The sequence below is a fragment of the Tympanuchus pallidicinctus genome, unplaced genomic scaffold (genome assembly GCF_026119805.1).
Source record: "Tympanuchus pallidicinctus isolate F22 unplaced genomic scaffold, pur_lepc_1.0 scaffold1, whole genome shotgun sequence".
NCBI classification, from domain to species: Eukaryota; Metazoa; Chordata; class Aves; order Galliformes; family Phasianidae; genus Tympanuchus; species Tympanuchus pallidicinctus.
This window is the reverse complement of record NW_026294618.1, coordinates 100,724,649-100,744,846: the sequence shown is the minus strand read 5'-3', so window position 1 is coordinate 100,744,846 and position 20,198 is coordinate 100,724,649. Positions and strand designations below refer to the sequence as shown.

General features: G+C 42.9%; 1 long non-coding RNA gene across 4 annotated transcripts in view; it reads right to left on the bottom strand.

Moving 5' to 3' along the window:
* LOC128080360 (uncharacterized) overlaps nucleotides 1-20,198 on the bottom strand; it is a 50,458-nt gene that overhangs the window by 23,261 nt on the left and 6,999 nt on the right. For 2 of the 4 annotated variants that reach the window (XR_008206620.1, XR_008206623.1), the window contains exons 3-5: nucleotides 3,367-3,581; nucleotides 1,193-2,663; nucleotides 262-401 (exon numbers count right to left, since the gene is read on the bottom strand). This is a non-coding gene — a long non-coding RNA (uncharacterized LOC128080360). The remainder of the gene's footprint in view (nucleotides 1-261; nucleotides 402-1,192; nucleotides 2,664-3,366; nucleotides 3,582-20,198) is intronic. The other 2 variants (XR_008206621.1, XR_008206624.1) reach the window with 2 other exon arrangements.

The following is a 20,198-nucleotide window of genomic DNA, read 5'->3' as shown; positions in this document are numbered from 1 at the left end:
CATCCAGATGTTTTTGGTGAGGCAAATTCTGTTGCTCCTAGTGCCAGACTGGGCTTGGCTTTTATCTAGGTTTCTGTGGCAAAGATATGGAAAATGGTAGGCGTTTTTTGGGAGTGCCAGTACCAGCAGCTGTGTGTTACACTCTTACTTCAGTGCACTTTGAGATCCTAGCCCTTATAATGGCTGAAGAAAGTTCAGAGAAGACCAAGTATCCAAAGTATGAAAATGTAGGCACCAAAAGGCCCCAGCAAAAGTTATTACCTATAGACTCTGGTGATAACAAAGGCGGTTTCACCACATCTGAGGATTTGTGTCGTGGATTCTGAATGCTTGGATCACACACAGTGCTCTTGCTTCTTCTTAAAAGGATCCCAGGTGCTGGAGTTGATTCTAGTAAAGGCCTGAGAAGCAGGAATAGACAAAATCAAGCAGTGAGCAAAATCAAACATCTTGTATACGGTGCAAAATTTTTGTTCTAACACTCTTTGAGCAGGCTCATTTGGAGAGGAACATCCAACAGAAAATAGTTACACTACCTCCAACACAACTCAGGTTAAAAGTGTAACCAGATACACGAATATCTCTTTCTATTGAGAGGTTTAGTTTATAACTTCTTCCCAGAGACAAATATAAAGCAGGAAAATAGTGCTTACACCCAATCTAGAATTCCTCAAGTGCTACACTGCTGGGGATTTAAATTTTCAATTTATACCAGGATATTGCCTCCTGTTAAGAAGCTCTAGAGGTTCCTATAATCCCAGCCCTCTGAGGGATCCTCATGTTCACAGGCCTTCAAGCATTCCTCTGGTCAGAGCTTTTCAGCCTGCTGTGCTCCTTATAACACTTGAGAAAGCAGTTGACTCTTCTTAGAGCCTTACTTCTTGAATACTTGAGAATTTTAATTGATTTTCCTGGTTCCAGATACTGGCTGTCCCAGCAAAAGGACAGAGCTACAGTGACACACACTTCTCTCTCCCCTGCAGCACATCTATCTGTGGTCCCAAACAGCTCTGGGAATAAACTGCTTTTCTCAGAGAGACCCACTGGCCAGAGTCAGGCTCTCTACAGAAGGCACAAGGAGACTTATTTAAACTCCAAGTCCTCACCAAGGGAGTTTTGGAGAGCTGGAAATGCTCCTGGGAGTGGTGGTGAGGGAGAGAAGAGGCAGGAAGTCAAAAAAAAGATTTCTCACCCCATCCTATGCTTGGAAAGCAGTCCTTTGGGGTCTGCCTGCTCCCTTCCATCACGTTTCCTTCTCATAGCTGGAAGTCTCACTAGTGCAGCACTGAGAATATTTTAAACGATTCATTAATATTTGTACACATATACCAGATGCTTTCTTTTCTAATAAACAAATAAACAGAAACCACAAACACCCCCTGAGAGATGGAACATTTTTCCTACAGTGAAAGCCACACTGGGTGCTTGTGCAAGAGGGTGGAAGGTTAAAGAAAAAAACAACTCATGCAGCCACCACAGAAGCCAATTTTATGAGCATTTCTCCTCCCCCTCTGGTCACTTCCCCTGCCACACCAGTTATCCAGACTTTGGGGAGGTGTGGAGATGTCACAGCTGCTTATTTCTCCCACAGCACCTATAAGGAGCCTGGACTGGGAGCTTTGAACCACCTTAGCTGAATGCAGCTGATGGGACACTGCATTAACACAGCCTTTGATGAGTGTTCATCAGAGCACTGGCCTGTGCAGGTACTTCTGTCTCAGCACTTGAGGTCACCACAGAGATTGTTTCAATTACATATGGCTGGGACTTCCCAAGCTATGTGGGTGTTCTGGTAATTTTATTCCAAACCCCTTTTCTTCCAAGATTTTACTACAGTCATCTGGAAATTAAGTACTGTAATTTCCCAGATCTGGTAGTCTCACTCTGTCATGCAGTTTAGCATGAAAATTGCAGTATTACACAAGGGATGTCTTAGGTGAACAGTAGGTGTGCAGAAATGAGTCCTAAAAGAGTTGTCAGAGAGCTCAGATCCAAAACTGCAGAGAAGGTGATACCAGTAAGAAGTGATCTCTCCGTGTTCATCCTGCCAGCTTTGCTCTGGTGCATCAGCTCTCATGAGGCAAGGATCAGCTCCGTATGCACACAGCACTGCTGTTGTGGGAACAGTTCATACACGCTGAGCTGATTCTACATCAGCAATCACTATAAAATTTTAACTAAAAAAGTGATGAGTATATTCCTTTTATGTCTTATGCAAAGGCATCTGCTACTGAAAGCAAGAGGGATTCAGGCGAGTGCTCCACAAGATGTGACTAGAATATGTTTCTTCTGAAGTCCTCTCATCAGAAGTAGTAATATATTCCTCTTTTCCCTTAAGACCTGGAAAGCACATTTTAGTGCCTGCCACAGGACTGTCAGGATCAGCATTTCAAGAAAGAATTCAGCTTTATCAACATTCAACAGCATTGTAATTCAGGAATAATTAATGTAATATTAACAGAGTTATTGAGAAAGGTAAGAATGTAAGTGTTCAACATCAAATTCATTTGGCATTTGCTGCAGCAGTGTGATTGGCACAGAGTCGTTTAACATCAGTGCTGGCTTCAGCAGGATGGCTTCAAGGTGTGCCTCCTGCTGCACGAACCGCCCAGGAGTGCTCCCTGTGCTCCTCAAGGGACATCTTGGGAAGTTGTGCCATGTGTCTGTGGCAGAACAAAAGAGAAAGAAGTACTTTTGTAAAGCCTGCCAACACTTTGCCAAGGTACAAAACCTATCTATATTTCTACTTACGAACTATCTTAGACAGATCATGCACATGATATATTTAAGAATTACAATGAGAGTGATGAGTACATAGGTCTGTGGTCTCATAGGTCTCATACTTATGTAAAGGTAGATAAAATTGTATTCATATATCTATCCTGTAGAACTGAGGAATATGTTATGACTTTTATAGAAACTGGTTCTTGACTTAGAGTGGAAACCTCGGGCAGCATAATGTGTACTGCTTACACAAAATTATATACACAAGTAGGCTGCTATTTAAGTATACCTTTATATATATATACATAGTTGTAAAAATACACATATAAATTCAGTTAAAGGCTTTGCCTTGCAATAGAGGAAGAGAGATAAGCTGCTTTTCTTCATATCTGGAAAGGATTTTCTGCCTTTCAAGATAACTAGGTTGAGCAGTTTTGGGGCAAGATTCCTTCATTTCTGTTCACTCTGTTCCCAGTACAGCCAAAAGGAAAAGGAGACTGATTGAGAGCTTGCAGTGAGTAGAGTTGCAGTAAATGTCTAGTGAGATTTTCAGACATGCCAAGGCTACTACCTAACACTGACATTAGCAGGAGCAAGGTGCCCAGGCATGCTGAAAAATCCCTGCAGCTACTTAAGACTCACTTGCAACAGCATGGTGTATGTGACAGACTGCCTGTATCCAGGACATCCACTGAACTTCAGTGGAACTGGGACATCTGGATCCAGCAAATTCCTCTGCCAGTGAGCACTGGCAGTGCTGCAGGACTGGAGCACTCTCCCCTCATTGCATCTGTGCTGCAGCCTGGTTCCTCGAACCCAGCTCACTTTTTACCTCGCTGCCACGATTGCTCCAAAACCTGGGTACAAAAAACAGAGAACAACAGACATGTCCACAGAAGTAAAAACCTTTGCTCAGCATGATAAGCCCCAGAGGCCGGATTCTTCACCATCAATCAGAGGTGACATAAGCAGCATGCAGGGGAATGGGTGAAGGATCAAGACTGACTCAGGAGAGATGATTCTCATGCTATCCTGACAGCCTGAAGCAATTCTGAGGCCACGTTTCACAGCCTTCTTGTGTTATACGACGCTTTAACAGTGTCAGACCTGTCATGAACGAGAACCACATCTGTCTTTAAATTAGATTTTAAAAAAGAACTTTCCCTCCAAAGCTTTTTTCTGGGGCAACTGTGAAGAAGCCTCGCTCCGAAGGGAATGATTCTCTCACTGCAGAGATGGGAGCAGCCAAGGCAGCCTTCTGCAGCCCCATATGACACGCTCCTGCTGAATCCAAGTCCCACCACTTCTTACTGAGTGCCATATTTGTTTGACTATGTAAAGACCAAGTACTATAGAAAAATGTAAATATTTTTATGGCCTTGCTGGCTTAAAAGCCTGCGAGGATGGCTGGCTAAGTGGAAAGGAATGCTGTGCACACACAGCGGAACAAATTTAATGAAAGACAGAACCCAGATATATTCTTTAACTCAGAGATGGAGTGCTTTGCATTGTTAAACAACGGTTGTTTAGTACACGACAAAGAGAGCATTCAAGTCTAGATAACACAATTAATAATGAACTCTCCAACGCAAAGTACTGTCACCATCAGCATAGCCTCACTCTCTTCATGCACAGAACACAGGCTGTTTTACAGAGCTATTCACTCCTCTCATCTTGCATTTGAGAAACCAGCCAAGTGCCCTGTTCCTTCCGTACTGCTGGAGGGTTACGGTAGAGATGGAGACAGGCTCCTCTTCAGGATGCCCAGGAGGAAGACAAAAGGCAAGGTGCACAAGATGGAAAGCAGGAAGATCTGCCATCCATTAGAAGTGTTTTCACCACTAGGAGTGCAGGACGGTAGCAGGCTTCCTGTTCTTGGAGATACGCAAACTTCAATCAGACGTGACTCTGAGCAGCTCATTGCAGTTGGATCCGTGCTCAGCAGGGACTGGATGAGGTAGATGCAAAGACTCTTACCAGCCTCTAGGCACTCCTTCTCTCCCCTTAAGGGCAGGATTGGTTATCTCAAAAGTATACTTTTGTTCATTTCTTTTCTTGCCTGCTCTCTGCAGTACATCCACACTGACTGGCTGCTGAAGATACCACATCTGCCGTACCAGCTGACTGAACTTCCAACCAAGCGGCCCTTATAAAACCTTGGGTGGAATAGGGTAAAGGTTATTTTAAAGACTGGCTTTGGCTTCTAGATTTCCAAATCCAAAAGTCAAAATAGACCAAAATAAGAGGCCAAGGCACAGGAGCTGTAAAGGATGGGTTGCAGAATGTGAAGCTCTTCTGCAGCACACAACAACTCATGGCAGCAGCAAGAGCACAGGCAGCCAACATTACCAAATACAAAGGCAGCCTAGATCTCCCTTGCCCTGCTCTGTCTTTCAACACAGAGTTCAAACCAGGTCTGAAACTCATCACGTTTCACTTACTTCATACCGCCTTGTCATTTCAGATGTTACTATCCCAGCTAGGCAGATCGTGGGATCTCCCATGGCTGTTCACTGGGGTAGAGCTCTGAGCGAGGCCAAGAAAACTATGCAAGGTGTAAAAACTTTTGGAAGAGAGCCTGGCTGCAACACCAGGGAAGAGTTAGGAGAGGTGAGCCCTGCGCAATGCTTGGCAGCATCCTAACACAATTTTTTTCAAATACATTTATTTAATTGTATCTTTTCACATCATCAGTGATTATGAAGTTCAAGTTTAACCTGGGGGTAAAAAAGAAAGACTCATGAGCATGGATAAAAGCCTGTCTAAAATATCAGAGTCATTGTTAGAGCTAAAATTATTTCAAGTTGTTTCTTCAAATATAAATGCTGTAATTATGTTAAACATAATGTTACTGCTTCCCATTTAACAAGTCCCTGGCCTTGTCTGCACACCTGAAAAAAACAAGTAGAAAAGGTTTAGCTGGACCAGGCCAAAAGCACAACCTCCTTAAGTCCCGTGTCTGCTTAACTGAGGATGCTTTCCCCTTGATTCTGGGGCTCATGCCAATTTGTTGCTTCCTGCTCAAATGCCCTATCCTTCAAACCCATCTTATCCCCAAGACTCCCTGCTGCCTGGACCCTTCTCTGCCCTGAGGCACCAGGCAAAGCTGACCCTTCTCCCACTGTCACTACCTGCAGCCTCTATCCGGTGACCAGGGATTTGAATTTGTCTGGCTCCGGGATGCTTTGGGGGCATCTTTGCTTGGACCTGGGAGCCAAACGCAGATGCAAGGAGCCAGCAAGCTGTGAAGGGGTCTGTGGTCTTGTAACTGCGTGACTGCAGAGTGTTTCCATTGAGTTTTACACGGCCCCATTCCCCTTCTCCCGCTATTTCTGGCTGCAGTTACAGCCATGTGCGAACAATGCACCCTGTGTGCATGTTTCCCATTTGGCACACAGGCTTGTAAAACATTTTTAGTATGTGATTTACAGTGGTTCTGGCTTGGACTGAAACTGTTACCCTCAAAAACTGAGCAACCATAGACTGTCAGAATGCAGGGACAAGGTAGAAGCAGGCAGGCACCCAGCAGTACAGCTTACAGGCAGCTATAAGGCAAGGCACCGCTCCTCCCTTGGCCTCAGAAGAGCATGTCCATTTCCACAAGAGACATCCTCTGGAGATAAGCAGTGTTGGTGGCTTAGACAAAGTCAAAACCAGACACAAACAAAAGCCATTACAGTGTTTGAGCCAGTTCTGTTTGTGACCTTTTCTTCCCCAGAAAACTGCAGAAGTACTACTGGAAATATAGGAGGAATGGAGAACACAGTGGCATTTTGCTCAAACTGGATAGTAGGTGGGAAAAGAAGTCATCACTTTTTAACAGGAATGTATTTGTAAAGGGAATTTTCATGAAAATCAACATATAGTTTAGAGGAATCAGGCAGCCTAGTTTGTCATCCCTTGAGGTCCTTAAATGATCTTTCAAAATGCTCAAGTAACATTAGATTCAGTATCCTATCCAAATTCCAATTTCTTTTTAGACTTTAATAAAGTTTCAATTGGAAAAGATAATATAAACTTCCTGTCCTACAAAACTGCTACCACATGCCACTAAAGCAGCAGGGGAATGAGGCAGCACTGTCCTGAATATCTGATCAGCAGATGGAGAGTTCAACTCTCCCTCATGGTGAAGTTCATTACGAAATGGGATACGGCTATGATTTGATTTTATACCCTTTTATTATAAGACAATGTTATCTCCAAATGCTGGCAAAATACATCTTCGATGATTCTTTACAGAGTTGTTGCTACAGCGTAAAGTGTCGATAAATGTTTCGAAGCCCACTGGAAAGCCTAGCTGGGATGATTTCTTCACAGGTTGAAGAACACAAGACAAGTGCAGAAATCTGAAAAGCTCCCCAGACATCACTTTATGAAGAGGGGGGCAGTTCATAAAATAATCATGACTGGATAGGTTTTATTTCCTTTTGAAGCATCTTGTCTGTGCTGGCATAAACTCAAAGACATTGAAAGATACTGAGTCCACAGAATCATAGAATCATTAAGCTTGGAAAATATCACTAAGATCATCCAGTCCAACTCGCTTTGTGTGAGGTCTCAAACCTCCACTTGGGTTGTTCCTCATTAGAAGAGCTCAGTGATTCTGATCCTGCTGTGCAAGGAGCCTACATCTCTCCCCACTGTCCAGAAACACCACATTCCTCATCTGCACCTATCTGCAGTGCCTGAGCTTACGGAAGGCTCCTTCATGCACTTAAGCAACATCCAGCCGTTATCTGAACCCCTTCAGCTTCAAGGCCAGAAAGGATTCAAAGTGGAAACTGTGGGGCTGCCTGGTTGTTTAGAGCTGTATCAGGCAGGACACTCTCAGCACTGCAAATGTGCTTTGGCACACTAACAGTGTATGGAGCTGCTAGAAACAGCTTGGAGGTCCCATTTTGAATTTTTTTGCATTAAAGTTTTCCTTCAGTTCAGCCAAGTTATCTGCCTCTTGTGTCAATTTGCTGAAGCAGCTTTTTTTTTTTACCAGTTTCTGGAAACCACAAAGGGTGAGGCAGCCCGCAGCTTTTTAAAGAATGACATTTGTTTTTAGCAGTATGATTGTCAACATTGCCACTGCACTGCACATGCAAAAAGCAGGTTTCTGAGGACACCAGCGCTCAGAAATAAAACACGATAGTTCAGCTGGCATACGTAGGTTACTCCAAAAGTAATGCCTCCAATTTATTTCCATGGAAACTACAGCAGATAAAAAGAACACAGTAACACTATTTGATAGAGCAAATTCTCAGCTACAAAGCACTATTTTTCAATGCAGTCATCACCATTAGCAATGCATTTGCACCAGCGATGAACAGGAGCCTGCTTGCCATGCTTATACAAATCTGCACGGCCATGTGGAATATGTCTTGTCTTTCATGTCACTGTCACCACTGCTGAAATGCACCACCCTCTCCTCACTGTGCTCACATTCACTATTTGGTCTCCATAAATGTTTAGCCAGCACTGACAAACGCCAGTGGGTGCCGTTGTTTGCACATGATGGAATTAAATGACACCTCTTTGCTTCAGACACATTTCCGTGTCAGGTGCCACTCTGTTAGACTGCCCCTCTCCTGCCATCTGTCCCACAGCAACAACACGGATAATGGGATTGGTGGGAAGGTTCAGTCAGTACTGCCGTACCATCAACATCCACCTCTGACGTCCTGGGCCAACAAAATAGAATAGGAAGCATTACTTTTGGAGCATCTCTCCTATTTTCTAGTTATGCTTGAAAAAGACCATGCAAAAGTTCTTCATTATTCCCCTCCTGATGTTCCTTTCTCTAAATCCAAGTGCCAACATGAGTTTAAAACCTCCACAAAACATGTTTCCATTTGTTCTGTTGCTCTCTTAAATGAGCTTTTTAAGCCTAGCAGTAGCCTACATATTCTCACAAGTGTCAGGGAGAAGTGTTCTTTCTTTCATCTCTAGGTAAACATTTTTGTCTAAAAACTAGCCAACAGATTGAACAAGAGATGATGGCACATAAAACAATATATATTAGTGCAGTTCATATCAAATTAACTGCGTGGGCAGAACAAGAAGAAATGAGACTGTGTGTGTGTGTGTGTGTGTGTGTTCAAAGTCTACAGTACAGTGAAAAAAACTCATTGCAGAACTAATTCTAGTAACCCAGCATCTGGAGGTGCTGAAAGTGAGGTTGCCTATACAAACTCATGTGCTCTCCCTGCCCATTACCTTATGCTAGAGCCTTATATTTCACAGTCACATGACATTTTTTTCCACGCCAGATAATTCAGCGTTTAGCAGAGGGGGCACCAAATGAATAAAAAATTATTCAACATTTGATCCACACCACTTAGCTTGTTGGCCCATGTATTGTCTACTGTGTATGGTTCCAGCATTTATCTGAACACAGAACTATTCATTTTCTATACAGTACTCAGTGAGATGCCTACGTCTATAGATCATGACTGCTCACAGACTTTAATAACTGTCCTTGGTGAAACAAAACAATGGTATTTATTCTCATCTAAGAGATGAGGCAGCAGGAGAAACAAGATGGCCTTTTCCTCTTGGGAGCCACTGCTGTCAATGCTCACGCACAGTCCTCTCCACCTGGGCTGTACCCAGCTCTCTACCTCCCCAGGATCTTCTCTACCATAGCATATGGAGAAGAGGGAAGGAGGGCAGCCTGCACTTGCCTTGGCTGCCACTTCATTAATGAGTCAAATTCAAAATGCTAATCCCGATCCACAAAGCCACCAGTGTACTGGGGTCAATTAGCTCTGCAGCTGTCTTGCCCTGTAGCTTATCTGCGACACACTTAGAAAATGCTTGCCAGCCCACACTGCATGTTTCCTGGGAACAGGCAAATGAGCTCTTTTGCCTTTGGACTTGACTTGATCTGAACTGGATTGTCTTCAGGGAACCCTGGATGAGCTGGCTCATCTCCAAGTGCTACTGAAATCAGGAGTCTCCTCTGCGTGAATTTTGAATCATGCCTCAACATGGCTCTAGATTTTCTCTTTGCCATAATGTCAAACTTCTTACTGAGGCTCTTTAGGTAGGGGCTTAGTTAGGATAGAGCAGGCTATGCTGTTCCCGAGTTGGCAGGAAACAATAGTCCCCAGACATTAACATGACAGACATGTCGACACAGAGAAACGTATGGTACCAATTAAGACAGTATCAACAATTATGCAGAACACAGTTGAGTGGATTAATTTGTTGCCTGGAGTAAAGGCTGCCAGTAGAAGCTGGCTGTCAAGAGACACACTTTCATCTTGCACGCTGCCTTGTGCCAAATACTATGGAGCCTATGAAGCCCATATGCACTAAGAATGGTTGCTGGGTTTTCATTTTCCACGTACAGTCTTAAGCAGGGAAGAGGCAACCAGTTAATGTCTCTACATGCTATATATGCTAGCTCTTTTCCTGTTTAAAAAGAAAACAATACCAAGCTTGAAAAAAAAATAAATCTCTGAATGACTATCTTTCCCAAAACACTGAGAACAACAAAGTAACTGGAAAAAGATGGCGCTTTTCATGCTCAAAAAGGTTTTCTTTTGCTGAAGGGCTGATAAAATAACTCATTTGTCAAACACACTTTTTCTAGTTCTCTAAGCAGAGAGAAGAGAAATAGTCAAGTTGTGCATGACTTCTTTCCAACTTGCTGTTTTTGTGCTAACCAGAAGGACATTTACACATGCTTTGTCTCTTGCTTCCCACCCATTCTTTGCCACAACCTTCGAGAGGTAATCCAAGTTCTCCTGCCTTGTCAAGTGCCTCCCAGAGGCTGTAGGTAAAATACTGTCATTCTAGTAGCTTTGCAAGAACAAGCAGTTGATTTTTGCAAAGGTCTATGGCTGTCAGAGTACTAAAGAGTAAACAAAAAAAACCATGACTTGTAAATAATCACTTACTGCATTAATAAATAGCAGTATTTGAATTCCTGCTGTAGCTTTGTACCAGCTGTGCTTTGTCTCAAAATCCAATTTAAAAAAATCTGCTTATGCTTGTTCCTGCAGCACGAAGAATATTGAACTACCCTTCACAAACCCTGCTGCTGCTTATAGAGCATATGGTCCCACATCAGGCTCTCATTTCTCAGTGTTTATCCTTGTTAAACAACAGCATGCCTACCTGAGATATAAATTACCCAGAGGCTTGGAGTAAAGCCATCCTGAGTAAGGAACCTATTAATACACTGCTCTCCTCAGCGTACTGTAGGCAAAAGGCCCCTGCCCGCTTGTAACACAACACATGCCAACCAGTGTGATGGAGAAATCCAGCTGTAATCCAGCCTTCCCAGCAACCACAATGTTCTCTGAGCAGCAGAACTCTGAGGAATAGTTTTCTGTAGGTTTGTATCCTATGTGCTTCGCCCCCTCCAGCCATCATACCTGTAGGATACTTGCGGCTCAGCAATACTCCCATCACAAAAACTTCCAGCTCCCTCCTACTATCTTTATTCCTACTACGACTCCTTGGATAACAGAGATAGAAGCTGTAGGGTCCCAGGGCTGTCCTTCCATGAGGACCACACTCTCACAGGTCTCTTTTCTTCTGACACAGATTTCCAGGAAAAAGTATTCCTCAGACCTCTACTCCTTGCCCAAATTCGATCAAAACTGGTCAACATTTGGCAGAGCTTTTAAAGATGAAGGAAATGCAGAGTGTAAGCAATCAGTCTAACATGAATCCTATCTGCATATTTATCTGCCAGATATCAAGCGCAGAGGGGCTTCCAATAAATTGTTCACAAGGTACCAGGTGTTAAATCTACATTTCTGTTTAATTAATAACATTTGCTGGTATTGCACAGTTAACTCAGAGTATTTAACAGGATATTGAGCCTTCAGAGAGGCATGTCATGCTTCCTATCAGTGTCTCAGCCAGTGCACTAGGAAATGGGAAGAAATCTTCAAATTTATTGCCACCACCTCTACCAAACTCTACCTCCATGACCTTGCTGGGGTTTGAGCAATTTGCCTATTTTTCTAAATTAAGATTAATTTTTCTTCATTTCAAGAGCGTTGTTCACAGAGTTGTCTTTTTCACTGTGCTCAGTGATTTGCAGAGACTCAGCATTTTCCAAACAAAAAAGATAAAATCTCTACAGACTCTTCCTGGAAAGCAATTTCTGCAGTCAGTAATCTTCCACCTGTTACCAGGCTCATCGTCTTCCATGTAAGTACCATCCGGATCTGTGCTTGATAGCTCACACTTCCCTTGCATGGAAAGCACAGGACCAGCTCTCGAAGTACACAGGCTCCCCATTTGTGGCTTCTCTCTGGGCAGGAGCTCCTCTGAGCAGCACCTAATGACTGCAGTTTTCCCAGAGCATGACAACTCCAGCCTCCCAGCCTGTGGTCACTGCTCCCAGGCTGCTCCACCACACGGATCCTTCTTATCTGCGGTTTCCAGCTGCCTCCCACGCAGCCTAAGGGGCAGAGGGGACCAGCAGTAATGCCAAGGAGAATCAAGGAAGGTCAAAACAGGACAGGAAAAAATACATCCTTTCAGACACACACAAATATGATTGCTCTTTTTAATTGAGCTTCTAAACATCTACACCCTTAGGACTTCTGATGAACTAAAAAAGTGTATTCCCTCTTCTCTTTTCTTCCTGCTGGAAACTGCAATAAAAATGGTCCCTCCTGAACATCTTTTCACTGTCACCTTTTTTCCTTTTCTACCCTTGTCTTTGCCTTTTGCTATTTTGGAGCTTTTCCAATGTGGAATGTTTTCAGAAATGGCAAGATAATGAAAACATTCACAAAGCAATAAAAAGAGATGAAGTAGGAAAAGCAACTACATGTCTTCATGTAGCGTTTTACACTTACTAACATAAGAAGAGGAGGAGAAACATGGCAAACTTAAATTCTGAAATATCTATATATCATTCTGCTGAAAAGAAAAAAATGTGGAAGTTTTTGTTTAAAAACTACTTCTGAATACATGAAGCAAGGTATCTTCCAAAAGATAAATCAGGTTTTGGTAAAGCCTCATTTTGTCTATAGGAAAAATTCCACTGGGGAAAAAAAAAAAAAAGAAGAAGAAAAAAAAAAAACAACTTACCCTAATGGAAGTTTAGACAGCACCACTGCATGATCAGCAACGTGATGCCATGCCATACAAACTGCTTCCCTGACAATTTAGGACAGAGAGCAGCTTGGGGACCTCAGGTAATGGGAAAAGATATAGGACAGCACACAGTGAAAATGCAAGAACAGTTATTTTCCAGCACTGCTGGAATCAGCGTGACCTTCTCACTCCTCCCCAAAAGGAAGAGGATGGCAGAGTCCACGTGGAGAGTGACATGGAAACCAGGCTGGGTCCTGCAATCACTTATCCCCCCTGTTGTCTCCTCAGGGAGCGCTCACAACATCAGACCGCACTTCCCAACTCTAAATCTGCAAATACACGGCGCTCTCTAGTGTCTTTGTTCTGCTCAGAGAAACCCAAGTATCCCAAGGTGCTGACACCATTCTGGACAGCATAGTATAAACACCCAGGCAGTGGGATGCTCGAGACATGCTATTAATTAGGAAGAGTTTGCTAGTGTGTCTGAGTGAATTGTCTGGTGGAAGCTACTCCGGTTGTCCTGCTGTGGCCCTCACCAGTCTTGCAATGCCTCCCAAAAGGGTCATTTAAACAAAACCAGGCTTTTAAGCCACTGACAGATAATTATTCCAGGAAAGTTTTTGATCTAGGATTTCGTTGCTGCAGAACTGAGTGTGCTCCAGCCAGCTCCCAAATAGACCGTCAGCAATGTATAACTCTGGTTGTAATTTTAGGGTGCAAGCTCAGAGGAGAAATGCTCACTGAGGAGCTGATCCAGAGATGGCAGCTAGGAGGGCTGGGCAGCTCATTGCCTGTCCATTGCAAAGGCAGGCAGAGAGAGGAGTCTTTTGGGGTCTGAGCCACACAGAACAGCTGCATTCATGCCAAGCAGCATGCATGGGAGCAGCTCTGATGGAAACAAGAGTCCTTCCTTCATGTCTAGCCTCTTCCCCATCAGCACTTCATTGGGGGAGAAGGCACAAGCAAAGTGCCTTCTAGATGCTGAAGGCGAGCACAAGCCAAACCAGTGGACACAAACTGGCACCAGCTTTGATATGCTCTTAAATGGCTCGTTGATCCCTTTATTACTACACTTTCCACCCCGTTACGGCGCCTCTCTTGTGCTTCTCTGAGGATGACAGCTCATGACAGAAAAACAGCACATCCCACAGACTCATAGCCTCAGGTTAGGCTGCGTTTGCCTAAATGACAAGATCAATGTGGCAATCTGCTGCAGAACATATGAGATTCCCTCTCTCTCTCTTTCTTTGTCTCTTTCTCCTTTAATATACATTTCACATTAAATCAGCATCCAAAGGGAGGCTCTTCTGCTGCCTAGAAGAACATATTTTCTGAGCTTGCAATGCAGTCTAGTGATGGGGGGAAATACATTTGCACCGTGTAATTGATTTGATGTATGCCACGTTTCGCTGGGATAAACACCATCCCCCAGACCCCTCACATTCCAGCATTTCCAGCCTAAGCTCCTTGTTAAAGTGTGCTGGGAGTCCATCAAAGACACTGAGTAGTTTTGACGTGCAGATAAATGCTCTTATCTTCAGCTCCCAACGTTGCTTCTCTGAATAAGCACTCTTGACAGTTTTTGTTGTTTAAACTGCTCTTCAGCTAAGGATGGCAATACAGAGAAACCATTTAATCCACCTTTGATTTCAGCAGACTTCTCTACTGAGAAAATAAACTATGCTTGTCACCAAACCAGATGACTTCCACTGGGACACATCACTGCAATTCATAGGGAACAAACTACAGCCTCATCCAGGCAACACACTTCAGCACCTAACTAAACCTGTAGCGTAAGCTTTTCTGTTACTTTATGGGCTTAGCATGTCCCAGAAGGAGAGTTTCTCCAGAACCTCAAACACAACTGCAACACACCAGCAGAACTGAGCCTTCTAACGGCACTGTGCTGTTGAGGAACGTTATTATTTTACAGGTAGGCAAACACTAAAATTTAAATAAGTATCTTCTAGGGACCAGTTCGAGGACCAGGAAAAAACTTGGTTCTCCAGATCATCCATCCCTTACTATAATAAGCCGACCCTCGTCCCAGAATATGGGACTAAAAATCCTGCTTTGTGTTTTCAGTCACATTTTGCTGGAGGCCAAACTACAGTTCACAAACGCAGACATAAAGGCAAACAGCTCAGCTGGAACCGAGGGAAAACCCCTCTGATTTGGATGGATCTAAGATTTCACTCTCTGCCTCTCTTCATGGAGATTAAATAAATGTTCTCTGGACCCACAAGTGCCACATATGCCTGAGTTCAATGAAATACTTACTTTAGACATACAGAAAAGTTGCAGTCCTTCCCAGAAGTATGGCAGGGGATGAGTTTTAGGGCCAAACATGCATCCATTTCAAGCACCATAAATCCCAACCACGTGTCTTTAATACAGAGGAATCGATTTGGACAAGAAAAATAAAAATAAAAGAAAAATTCATAAGAATAAAGTGCAGAAGAAATAATTCAAAATATGTTAACTACATCAAGAAGAAAACGTCTAGGAAAAAAAAAAAGGTCATTGAGAGCCCCTGGAAGCAGAGAAGCAGAGGGAACAAGAAGGTTGTAAACAAGTCAGACAGTGTCTTTATAATCAGCATTCACACTAGAACATGACTGGGGTTAGGATGAGGTTGAAGAAATAGCTATTCTGGAGGTGTTTATCTTGAAACAGTACCTGACATGCAAGAATAAATGATAAGAGAACTGAGAAAACTCAAAATATCCTACTGACATGCGGCAGCCAGAATAACAGATAGATGCACTGGTCAGCAATAAACTGAAGAAAAAACTGAGCTCATAACAAGAATATGGAAATCATCTTTACACAGTTGTTACTGCTGAGAGACCACAATTATATGCATCTTTAAGAAGCAGGCCAAGATCATTGTGAGATGAGCTCAACAACTGCCAAATTCCCAAAAATAGTGAGAAAAATCATGTAACTTAGTGTGAAGACCCTTCAGAAAAGAAAAAATCTGCTTCTGCATTTATTAAGTCAGTGAAACTACTCTGAATTTCTAGTAGAGGAATCCAGCTTTGATTCTGCCCAGAGCATTCTGTAGGAGCCTTTGAACTCTGGCAATGAAATATTCAGCTGCACAAATCAACAAGCCTACATCAATGACCAATTCCAATGAAGAGTCAGAGGGGTGTCTAAAACAAACAGTATTTTCAAAGAGTTTCTGTTAAAATTTTCAGATTGGAGATAAACTCTGTATTTTGGACTCACTTGAAAAGTCACTTAAACTATGCACACACTCATATTTCAGGGTAAAGTTCTGAACTGACTATAAATGTAACTCCATCCCTCTACTCCACAAAATGCTAATCACAAAACAACCCAAATTTAATCCTGTGCTTGCTGAACACAGTATGCTTCTGGTCCTACATGCTAACTATGGCAGCAAACTGCCTCAACAGGAGTGGGTAGCCTTTGCATCCATTGACTATTGGTATCTGAATTCAAGCAGAACAGACAGAAAGAGCAGTTACAAGTGGTGAGCCATGCTCAGGCTCCAGCTATGTAAATGTAGACCTCTTACTGAGGAGCTTACAGGGATACAACCCTCCTCCCCAAAGCCAAAAGAAAACAGCGCAAGTGAGAAAAAAAAACCGAACACCAAAGCATACTGTACATACAACCTCATACAACTATGAGAACCAGGCAAAAATATGGCACCTACCAACCTAACTTCTGCTGCTTTCAGCAGGAACAGATTTTTTCCTTAGAATAAACAGCTGACCTACTTTGGTTTGGTTTATGACAGCTACATTCTAAGGTACCTCCTGAAAGATACCTGGAAAGCCAAGCAAGCCACAGATGGGCTACAGATGTTATGTATCCCAGACTTGAGTTTTAGAGACATCCTGAAATGTCAGACACTGTCAGTTCTACATGCTATTTGAGAAATGGCATTTCTATCCATTTAATGAGTCAGCTGCAGACTTCAGTTTTGAAGTCTGACCCTATCACACAAATCCAAGCACAGTCTAACTGGATTCTCACTACAATCTACATCAAGGACAATAAATACTACTTCCAGTTCTGATATGATCTCCATGGTGGAAGCTGTGCCAAATTGTATCAGCTGACTGCATTTTCTCCACGGTTCTGACCATTGTGCTTCCCACTGTTTGGAGAGTTTGCCAAGGTCAGTCTGTAAGATCACAGGGTTTCCTACACTTGTGTCCAGTGGCTGAAAGAAGTGATGCTCAAAACAACCATGTACAGCAGTGTTTGTACAATGGGGAGCATAAGCAATGGGGACACACACTGGTTAGCGACCTGTCAAGTTCAGTAGTTTTCTCCCAAGTCTACAAACACTTCATGCTGTCTGTAAACACAGTGGAAACACTGAACACATTTCTGTTTATTTGTTGTTGATTGCTTTAGTGTGTTTGTTGTTGTTCTTTTTTAAGTCTGAAAAGAGAAAAACAAAGTGTTGAGTAATTTATGCATTAAACTGGTTAATAGTCGATTTTTATTTCTTTCTCTCTTACAAGTTACAGGATCAGAGAGAAAAATGTACCAACATTTTCTCACAGAGCAAAATTGTAAGCAAGTACTTCATCTCTTAGGCTTTAAATCCCACACTGCTCAGACTCTGCGCTTCAGGCCAATGACACACACAACTTACCAGAAATTCTCCCTGGAGCTACAAAGGGATTATCCAGTGAGAAAAAATCTGTCCAAAAAGCAGAAAGGCAGCCATTGGTTTTGATTCTTGGTTTCTCATCATCAGGCTTAGGAAGTCACTGTTTCCATACAGCACTGAGGATGTATCATTTGAAATTAGCTTGGCAGTGTCAGCACTGACCCTCTGCTATGGCGTTTTGCTCCTCCATATCAAGGCAAGCAGTTAGATCAAAGTGAGCAGGACTACATGAGTCACTCATGGTCATTTTGCTGAGATCTGGTCCAGACTACTTCTGTGTGCATGTCTCAGTATGCTCTCTTGCTATCATCATGCATAAGTAACGCAGCTGGATCAGGACTGTGCTTTTTCAGCATGCCTTCAATACCTTATGGCATGGCGTAGAGATGAGAAGACTGGGGATTGAGTCGACTTGATCAGCTACAGTTCTTTTTAATCTGTATAGCATTTACCAGTGGCATTGTTTGTATCAGTTGCAGGTCACACATGTACTTAAGCAGTGCACTAATTGCTGGAGGACCTTATACTCACTACAAAATTGATTACTATTGAGAGTACTCCTGCATGTATTAACCTTGGTGCATCAGAAAGGAAACCACTCTGAGCACACTGTAGTGTGCATTAGGGATTACTGCATAAGCACAAGGATTGAGGGCAGCTAAGAAGCCCCTGCAGCATACTGTGCCACTAGTCACTAGAGCAAGAGCATACCACTTACAGCATGCCAGCAGTGCCATGCTGATCACTGCATACTTGTGCTGTCTGAGACATCATCTGCGACGAAGAATCGAGGTGCACCCACATGGTGCATTTGTCCCTACACTCTACTGCTAGATTTAACCCATTGCCATAATGAAGATGTATAGCATTGGGAGGACAATACAGAACTGTTTGTGATCATGGAGGTTTTTAAAGTCAGATATTAAGGCCCTGTGTCTTGGTATAACCCAAGAGTAACTTTAATTTCACAAGGCAGAGCCTCTCTGAGGCACAGACCTCTTTATTGCATCTCTAGCAGGGAGCCCCAAAGCAGCTGGATCACCAGCCGTTTTCCAGACTCCAAGCCAGTATTTGGCCGTGCAATGGAACACTACAATTTCCAGAGAGCAGTATGTGAAATTAATCAGCCCAAAAGCCTAAACACCAGCCAACACTTGCAAACTGGATAGTACTTCAATTTGATGAAAGTTCTAAATGAAAATTTAGGTATTGGTAAGCAAAGGAATTTTGACAGTTTCTCAGTGTCCCAGACTAGAAAATTGCTTATACGTAAGGAAGTGCAGGATGAAAACCAAATTAATCTGATGAAAAATTCTTCTTTAGATAAAGACTGCATGTTGATATCTTTCTTCATGCTGTCTCTTTTCATTGCTACCTAACCTATGCTCAACATCGTCCTAATTTCTGATCCCACTAATATCACAGCAAGACAAGTTAAGGCTCAGAGGAATGGGATGAAGCCTGTTATCTAGGTTCCTATGCTCACTACCCTTTCTGTAGCAGTCCTACCGAGAAGTATTTCTTACTCTATACTCAGCACATGCTGAACCAGCTCAAATCAAGAGTGGACAAGAAGAAAGCTCTCACTGCACCAGCAGTTACAAAGATCACTGCAGAAGGTTGTACTGAAGTTGTATGGCTTGCTTTATGTGAAAAAAATAGAAAAAATCACATCATTAATCTACTTCAGCAAAGTGCTCAGTGCTATTAGGACTTTGACTGGGCTCAATCAATTTCAGGACTGAAAATGTTTCTACAAGAGTTGTTTACTCTTAGCAAAAATAAGCTCATCCCAAGGAATTAGAGATTTTCACCTGTTGCACTCAAAGCTCTAGTAGGTAAGTTTTCTCCCACAGTAGGGTGACATTGTGAAATTTAACTGTTCTCTCTGCTTTGGAATGCATATAGTGAAAAGCTACTCCAAAATATTCGTCTGGCGGACATTCACTCTTAGAAAGACATACTGAGAGCAAAATGGAAATAACAGAAGGATAAGATATTCCATCAATTGAATTCACCCTTCACAAGGATGCGACTTTTGGACTTAGTTCCCTCCCAGCAGTGCAGAACACATCCCTGGCAGGAAGCAGCTCTGTGCACCTCTAACCGGCGGCTGTTCAGTCACTGTGCAAGCTGGGGCAATCTGCAAGCTTTTCTGTGCCATGTCTGCTGCCTGCAGACGTTCCCACAAGTGAGGGTCAGTGGGATTCAGGAATAGACTCTCAGCACGGAACCTTATGCCAGTGCTGACTTTCACAGAGGGACTGCCTAGCAATTTTTCTGAGATGCTCTTAAACTGGGACTCCTTGAAGCAAGGCTGAATGTCAAGTTGGCTGTGCCAACAGCTTCAAGATTGATTTGTAAATTCAAGCAGCTAACTCAGATCTGATGTTAAAGGTCCTCCCCATCTGATAACTGAGACTTTTACAATAGACAATCTTCATGAGGATTGCTAAAATTCACCTCCAGGGTTCTCCAATCTCACAGACTTGTAGGAAAATAACCTCCTTTACAGTATTACACTCTGAAAAATCCACTTTCAGCACAGGAGCAACCACTGACTTACATTCCTTCTGCTCACTTTTTTTTTTTAAACAAATTCACCTGCAGCGACCAGTAAAAAATCTCCAAGAAAATGTTATGTATGCACATAACACATGCTGTTGTGTTTCAGGAAACTGATACAGAGTTCAGAAATCAGAGGATAAGAAGAAAGGTAACTCCACAACTAATTCTTCAAAGTAGAAGACCATGCACA